Below are 9,394 nucleotides of genomic sequence, written 5' to 3' on the forward strand. Positions count from 1 at the left end.
TTTCGTCAGACTTTTTACCGTTGTACTGCTAATGACGAGACCTTCGATTCTCGTTTAGGTTGTGTTGGCTAAAAATCACCCGATCTAAAATTCGAGTTTTTAGCTGTCTACTGCTAAGCTGAAACTTAGAAAAATCATAACTTCGTCATACGAAGTCAGATTTTGACGTTCTTTTAATCAAAATTCTCGGTTTAACGAATACTACAACTTTCATTTAGATCACTAAGGCTAAAAAGTAGTTTATCAAAAACTCACTTTTTACGTCATTCGGCGTCGTTCCGGTTTTGTCGCGGATCTTCGATTGGTCATAACTTCTTCGTTATAACTCGGATTTCGATGAGGTTTTCGCCTAAATGTTTTAACGAGATTATCTACAACTTTCAATAATAAAATTTTACTTATTTCAAATTTTATATTTTCGTTAAATTTCTATATTTGAACTTTTAATTGGAATCTCATAAGACTTCCAATATTTTCCGAGTGATTCTAAATATAGTTTATCTTATTTCTAGTAAAAACTATCTGTTAGAACTCAATACTCAATATCACATAATATTATTTACTTAAAACACGATTTCAAAACGTGTATGTTACACATGCTCCCACCCATGAGCCTTTGAAAATGTTCATGTTCCTATATAGATTTTTAGAAAAATGCAACCGTTGTTATGTAACTCCTTTTGCCTGACTTGTTGTTGCATATTCATACCCGACCCTCCTTTCTCGAGGAGCCTTTGATGGCCCGGTCACCATTACCTTCTTAACTCTCTTGATTTTTTTCTCCATTAAGATGTTTTAGATCAAAAAAAAATATCGAGTACTTTTCTTCTGACCCCAAGGGTAATTAGCCGTTGCCTAGATAAATTAAAAAGTCAAAAGTAAAAGAATAGATGATGGTTCCCAATGTCCAGCTGTAATTTTATTATTATTAAATGACCAACTTGAAAAATGAATCACAATAACATCCAAATGCAATTTTCTTAAAAAGAACATTTTATGTTTATATATAAATTTAAAATATTTACCAAATAAAAGTATCAATAAAGAAAATATTAAAAAGATATCCTTTCTAACAAATAAAAGTTTTTTTTTTTCACTCTTATTCAATTTGTTAAATGTGATTTTATGTTTTTTTTTTAAATTAATTTTTTTCCACATGTTATTTTATGAGTTTTTTTTTTCTATTTTATTAAATTTCAAATAATATTTTAATTTAATAATTGCAATAAATATAGTAATAAATTGATATCAATTTCATTAAGGAATTACTTTTTAATTTCAAAATTCCCAAAATTAAAGCTCATTAGTTTTTTTTAATTATTTAGATTATTTATTTAAATTTAAAAAATAAAAAACATTATCATTATAATAATTCATTATTATTATTATTTTCTTATAAGTTCACAGTTCTCAAATATTTTGACATTTATATTACCCATTATATTTAAGAGGTTGTTTGGCTAAGCTTATTTTTAGTTTATTACCGGTTCCACATCGGTATAAACTAATATGATGTTTGGATGAAAATTGCTTATACCGTTACCATACCGGTAATAAGTCAACTTATAACCAATAAACTATAAATTAAAAAATGCTTATGATTTTTTATAAACTTGGCCAAACACCCTCTAAGTATAAAATGTCACTTATTATAGTTTGATTCTAGACGTTAAAAATGATAAATGACATGAGCTTTGTTTAACACATTTATAGTAACTATTTATTTAAACTTCAAATAGAAAATTCTATTCTTTATATTTTATTTTGAAATGGGTTGAGTTTGGTGATTGCCATTTGTAATCGGATATTATTCGTAAGAAAAGGACCGATGAGCTTAGTATCGATTCTACCTGAAAAAGAAATTTATTATTGAAAAGACAAGAATCATGCATTGTGTAGTAGTATCGTTTCATTATTCAGATCACAAAGAAGTGAAAACTTATTATATGCAAATGGTTTTAAATTGGATTTAATAAAAGGAGTTATGTATTATTGTTAAAATAATTTTGAGTTGGAAAATATATTTACAATCCAATGATAAAACCATAGATATTTTCACATATTTGTTTAAACCAACTACAGTATGTAACTTATTAAATTAGATGCAAGTTCTATTTGAAATTGAAATAGATCTTATGTTCGGCCCAACTATTAATACATGTTTGGTTAAAAAAAAAAGTCCAAAATATTTTAGTTCATAACATTTATTTTTAGATCGTATCTCAATCCTCTTACTCCCCTTATTATTTAACAAATTAAAAAAAGAAGCAGGCGGTGCATTAAGCTTGCACGGAGGGGGTAAATCCATTTTATACTATCTATAAAAAATTATTTCTGTGCTTTCTGTTTAATCTAATATATGAAATGTTATACATGTTGATTTTATTTTTGTGACTTTGTGGTTTCAAGGGTCTTGAATTGGTTTCTTGACACCAAGATTTGATGATGCTTTGTATTGGCTTAAGTAATTGGTATGGAAATTGAAGAGCCTTTTGGCAATTTTTTTTTTGACTTTGTGGGTTCAGGTAAATCGATTAGAAGGTATGATTTTTATATGTTTGATATCAATTTGTAGGTACGCTAAACTTGCAACAATTTTCATGTATGTATTTGTGGTTATTTTAAAAGTGCCATTAAGAATGGTTGAAATTGGTTAACTTGGTGTAACATGATATGATGTTGGACAATTTCTATGGCCGAGAGGAACTACTTGTCAACTCTAAAAATAGTAACATTTACTATGTACATTCTAATCGAGGTATGTAAAAACATGTCAAAAACCAAGGTTATCATGTTCTGTCCAATTGTTTGCATATGGTTTTTACATGAATGTTTATTAATTTTACAATATTAGATATAAGGAAAAGTGCCGTATACTCAAAAGTAAGCGTGATTATGTGATCCGGACCGGCCGGACCTATTAGACACAAATATGTAGACCGTTGACCGAACCTATTGAGACATACCATGGATCAAACGAAAAAGATCGCTAGACCAAAGTGGTCTAGAACGAAACCAAATTGAAAAGTAAAGATGAGTCAGAAAAATGACTGTATTGAAAAAATGGTACAAAAATAGGCCAACTTAAATACGTCGAAAGCAAACTATTTGTCGTTCGAAAAAATAACTAATCGCCGGAATGAAACTATTCGCCACACGCTGCATCGCGCGGGTACGCTACTAGTATATATATATATATATATATATATATATATATATATATATATATATATATATATATATATAGGAGGGTTCAATTGAGGAAAAAAAAGGTTGAGAATGGGGGAACCATTCTCAGCCAATCATTTTAATAAGCTTAAAAAACGCACAGTGACAAATTTGTAAATTATCCAAATACATTAATGAGCGGTGACAAATTTGTCTTGGACTCCATCAATATCTTCGTCTCTAATCTACACATCACCACTACATCTCTCATCCTACCACATAAGCAACCGTGAATCTGGGTCACGGAATCCACTTGATGGCAACGATCTGGCACCGCCGTCTGAGGATACGATTTAGCACTCGATTTAGCACCACCATTGCAGATCTAACTCCGATTAGGGTTATCGTCACCATCTGAGACAACGGAGACCTTCAACTTCATCTTTTTCCTTCCCCGAAGACCGCTAAGAGAAAATAAGCAGCGTTACAGGGCACGATTTCCATGGCAACCACTAGTGTAATGGGAACAGAATGTGAAGTTGGAGTAGGAGCAGATGACGGCGCCGACGATGAAAAACCACCACATTGTAGCTTCCTACATTCAACAGGACCAACATCTCTAGAGGAACACTCCCCCACTAGCCAAAGTATCATGTTTTTAACATTTTTAAAAAAATTAACTTGTATGCACTCCAACTGTTTGATGAAATGCATAAACTAAATTATCACGTTATATTCACATATGAATATGTTTTCTCACCTGAATCAGTATATGATTATTAAAAACACAAAACAAATATGCAAGTTTGTATGTTATTTATATGTGAATAACATATAAAAATTATATATATTTGTGAAAATACATTGTAATATTCATAAGTGAATATATTCACAAGTGAATATACCTTGTAATATTCATATGTGAATATACTATATAATATTCATAAGTGAATATACCATCTAATATTCACAAGTGAATATACTATGTAATATTCACATATGATATACCATGTAATACTATGTAATATTCACATATGAAAATATCATTTAATATTCATAAGTGAATATATCATCTAATATTCACAAGTGAATATACTATGTTAATATTCACAAGTGAATGCATCGTCTAATATTTAAATATGACTATACTATGTTTATTATATGCTATATTCATATATAAATGATACTTAAATTGTAAAAAAAAAATTAATCATACTTTTTATTCATAAGTGAATACCGAATTTACTGTAATAAAACCTGATGCATTTTTATTCACTTATGAATAACAATAGCTGAAAATATAAAAAAAAATTATTTTATCTTAAAACTATATCAATATGGATGTCTATTTGTAGAGAATAAAAAATCATGAATTTTAGTATATTTAAAATCATTTTTCGATAAAAATAGCTTCTTAAAAATTAAAAAAACGAAAAAAACTATGTTTTTGTATATATTAACGTAATGATTAGCATAGTTTAAGGAAACATGTTTTGTTGGAAAACACATGTCTATTCATTTCCCATTTCCGCTGGTACGACGGAGGCTTTTACGGCAAAAATAAATGAGTGGCTGAGAATGATTCCCCTATTCTCAACCTTTTTTATTTTCTCAATTGAACCCACGTATATATATATATATATATATATATATATATATATATATATATATATATATATATATATATATATATATATATATATATATATATATATATAACGTACCAAAAATACCAAAAATACTAAGTGAAAAATTTTCTTTCAGGCAACCCCAAAACAACCATTCAGCCATTCAAAAACCCAATCAAAGTATAAAATCATGTCAATTAGTTACTAGAGTACATTATATATATATATATATATATATATATATATATATATATATATATATATATATATATATAACATACCAAAAATACTAAGTGAAAAAGTTTCTTTAAGACAACCCCAAAACAACCATTCAGCCATTCCAAAACCCAATAAGAAGTAAAAAATCATGTCATTTAGTTACTAGAGTACATTACAAGTCATAGTATGCGGAACACTAGTGGATGCGATGCAATCATGTGAAGCTCTTCCCATTGGAATCGGAAGTACTTGAAACAATAAACATGAAACCGTAACCACAAAGCTTAGTGAGTTCCCCCAAAACAACATATATCAAACAAGAACATATCCAACCCAATATAAACATAAATGCTTCAGGCCCAACCCACTCATTTGGGCCCATCCTATATCATTTGGGCCCAACCTATAACATACATAATCGGGCCCATACCATATAATCGGGCCCATCTCATAACATACATAACCGGGACCAGCCCATATAATCGGGTTGTCCAGCCCATAAGATACATAATCGAGCCATGCCTATATAAAGTATACAAACACACGCAAGAGTCACAAAGACAACTAGCATCCTATAAATATAATCTAGTGGGTTGGCATTTGTGCATTCGACCCACGAGTACAGTGAAGAGACATCCGCCGATTGGTAAACGAATAGATCTCACACACACGAGTTGTCAGTGCTAAGTCCCTCCCACTAAACAAATCCAAAACCAAACCCTAATTAACAATTAAGGTGGTAACCTTAATCAAGTGTCCTAATTACATTTCTCTCTCCTAGGGTAAAAGACAATTTTACCCTTCCAAGAGTAGACCCCACTCATCTTGACCAAAAGTCCAAATTTGACCATTTACCCTTTCTGGTGCTACACCATGCGTACATCATGTTCTAACTATTGACATCATACTGCACTCCTTACCTCCCTGTTATGATCAGTTCCGCATGACCTATCACATGAATAAGGAGGAGGTCACCTTGAGAAAGCTTCAAGGACTTTTGAGGACTACTGAAAGCAACCTCAAAGGGAAAAATGTTGTTTCTACTCCTACCATTGCCCCTGTTCTAGCAATCGGGCATGGAAAAGGGAAGAAGAGGAAGACCCCTTCGAAGGGTACCAAGGGAAACTTTCTTGAAGGCTCCTCTTCAAGTGGAACCAAAGGTGGTTCTGCTACTCCCACTTCTAAACCAAAAGAGGCACATTGCTTCTATTGTCAGGAAAAGGGGCACTGGAAGCGAAGCTACCCCAAGTACTTGCAGGATATAAAGGATGGGAAGATCAAGCCCTCCTTTGCAGATATTTACACTATATTGTCTAATAACTCACCACATACTAATTCTTGGGGTCCTTGATACAGGGTGTGGAATTCACATTTGTTCTGATTTGCAGGGACTAAGAAGAAGTGATGAAGTGGAGCACAGGAAGATAAACTTAATCACGGGGAATAGGAAAACATCACCTGTCACCAAGATTGGAGTTTACTCTTTATTGCTAAGTAGTGGGTTAGCATTAGATTTGAATAAATGATGTTACTCGTCTGAAATGGCGAGAAATATTATTTCTTTTAATGGCTTGTACAAACAACGTTATAGTTTTTCATTTGATAATGAATTTGGTGCTATTAATGTTTTTTATAATGATGTGTTTTATTTTAAAGCATTACCTTGCAATGGTGTATATGAAGTTGTGAATGTTGTAGATAACTTAGGAAAAATGTGTTGCATATTGATTCTTCCACTAGTTTGGATAAGGCATCCTTGTGGCATTGTCGTCTTGGACATGTCAACAAGAAGCGCATAGGCCAACTCCAGAAGGCTGGAGTCTTGGAGTCATTTGACTTAAAGTCAAATGATAGTTGCGAGTCTTGTTTACTTGAAAAAATGACAAAGTCACCCTTCACTGGTACTTGTGCAAGGGGTGAGGGTTTGTTGGATCTCATACACACAGATATGTGTGGACCTTTCAAAACCGCCACAAGGGATGCTAACCGCTTCTATGTGACTTTTACTGATGATTATAGTAGATATGGTTATATCTACTTAATCAAGCATAAATAAGAAACCTTTGAAAAAATTCAAAGAGTTTAAACAGGAAGTGGAGAATCAGCTGGGCAGGAACATTAAGATGCTTCGATCCGATCGAGGAAGAGAGTATCTTAGTACATAGTTCTTTGACTATCTTAAGGAATGTGGAATTGTTTCACAATTGACACCTCCCAGGACACCACAGCTTAATGGTGTGGCTGAGAGGCGCAATCGAACCTTGTTGGACATGGTTCGTTCCATGATGAGTCGAGCTTCGTTACCAATCTCATTCTGGGGGTATGCCTTAGAGACTGCCGCCCATATCCTTAATCTAGTCCCTACCAAGAAGGTTGCCAAAATACCTCACGAGATGTGGACTGGGAAAGTTCCCAATTTAGACCACATCAAGATTTGGGGTTGCGAGGCTTTCGTGAGGCGCGATACTCACGACAAGCTCGAACCTCGAAGTGAGCGAGGTATTTTCATCGGCTACCCATAGAAATGTTGGATTAGGTGTCTAAGCCCATAACTATAATTGGTATGTACTTGAATTGATAGCAGCACAGTCCTTTTGGGTTGCCCTCAACCTAGCAACTGGACAAAGAAATTATGAAAGGAGAGATATTAATTTATAAGATTAATAAATTAATATATATATATATATAAATGATTTATTAATATGTTAATGGATTAATATATTAATTAGAAATCATTATGTTTAATTAATTGTTAGCCAGAAATTAATCAGAATTGATTTTGGGGTTAAAAGAATTAATTATAAGGTGCAGGGACTAGTTTGCAATTATCTAATAGTTGAGTGGAAGGCTCTAGAACCCCCTTGGAAGAGGGTGGACGAAATCTTTAGGGGAAACCCTAATAATTTCGTCCATAGGGGCTTGGATAAGGCCCTTGGGTTTGCTTAGGCCCTAAGAAAAGGATAACTAGGGTTTTCCCTAAACCCTAGTTCCCTCAACTATTTAAGGAGCCTCCTGGCTCACATTTTGTGTACTGATTCTTTGGAAGAATACCTTGGCCGAAATTGCATACTCCCTCTCCTCTCTCTTCTTCTACTTTCCTTCTTGCTAGTCATTGGGTGTGATTCCATTAGAGGCATTACACTTGTGGTGCTAAAGCTTCCAAGAAGATCAAGATCAAGATCAAGGGAATATCAATTGTTTGCTATAACAATTGAAAGGTATGTAAACCCTAAACCCTAGTTTACTATTTTCGAAAATAGCCTCTCTCCTCTAGGGTTCTTGTTTTGCAATTCAAAGTTGTATGTTCAATAGTTAAAACATAGATCCAAAGTAGGTTGCATGTGAACTTAGGAATTGTTTTCTAGTTTATTTGTTGTACCTAAAACCCATCAAGAAATCCTTTGGTTACCTCTTCTACAAACCAAGTGAGAATGTGGTCTTTGTGGCAAGGAGAGGGGTCTTTCACGAGAGAGAATTTATAAGCCAAGGAAACAGTGGGAGGCAAATTGACCTTGAAGAGCTTCAAGAGTCAAGTGGTGAAGGAACCTCAAACCCTAGCAATCAACCTGAGGAGGAAACTCCTGTTGAATCAACTGATGAGCCCATACCTCTGAGGCGTTCCACTAGAGTTAGGAATGCACCTGAGCATTACTATGGTTTCCATATTACTGTGGAAGGTGATACATTTATCAGTGATAGTACACTGGTAAATCTGGATGAAGCTAACAACTATAGGGAAGCCATGGCAGGCCCCGAGTCTGCCAAATGGAAAGAGGCTATGGATAGCAAGATCCAATCCATGTATGACAATCAAGTTTGGAACTTGGTTGACAATGTACCGGGTCGTAAGACAGTCGGGTGCAAATGGATCTTCAAGAAGAAGACCGATATGGATGGGAAAGTACACACTTATAAGGCGCGACTGGTTGCGAAGGGCTTCACTCAAACTCAGGGAGTTGACTATGATGAAACCTTCTCACCAGTAGCGAAGATTAAGTCGATTAGGGTTATGCTAGCCATTGCTGCATTTCATGATTATGAAATATGGCAAATGGATGTCAAAACCGCTTTCCTTAATGGAAAGTTGGCTGAGGATGTTTACATGAATCAGCCAGAGGATTTTGTCGATGCAAAGCACCCTAATAGAGTGTGTAAGCTTGAGAAATCCATTTATGGATTGAAACAAGCATCTCGCAGCTGGAATCTTTGTTTTGATGAGAAAGTCAAAGAGTTTGGTTTTTCGAGAAGCGAAGATGAGTCCTGTGTATATGTCAGAGCTAGTGGGAGTATAGTTAGCTTTTTGGTACTGTATGTGGATGACATACTACTCATAGGAAATGACATCCCAACCTTGCAGGAGGTTAAGTCCTGGCTTGGGA

Source organism: Lactuca virosa, chromosome 9, assembly GCF_052849685.1.
Source record: "Lactuca virosa cultivar CGN04683 chromosome 9, Lactuca_virosa_CGN04683_v6, whole genome shotgun sequence".
NCBI classification, from domain to species: domain Eukaryota; kingdom Viridiplantae; phylum Streptophyta; class Magnoliopsida; order Asterales; family Asteraceae; genus Lactuca; species Lactuca virosa.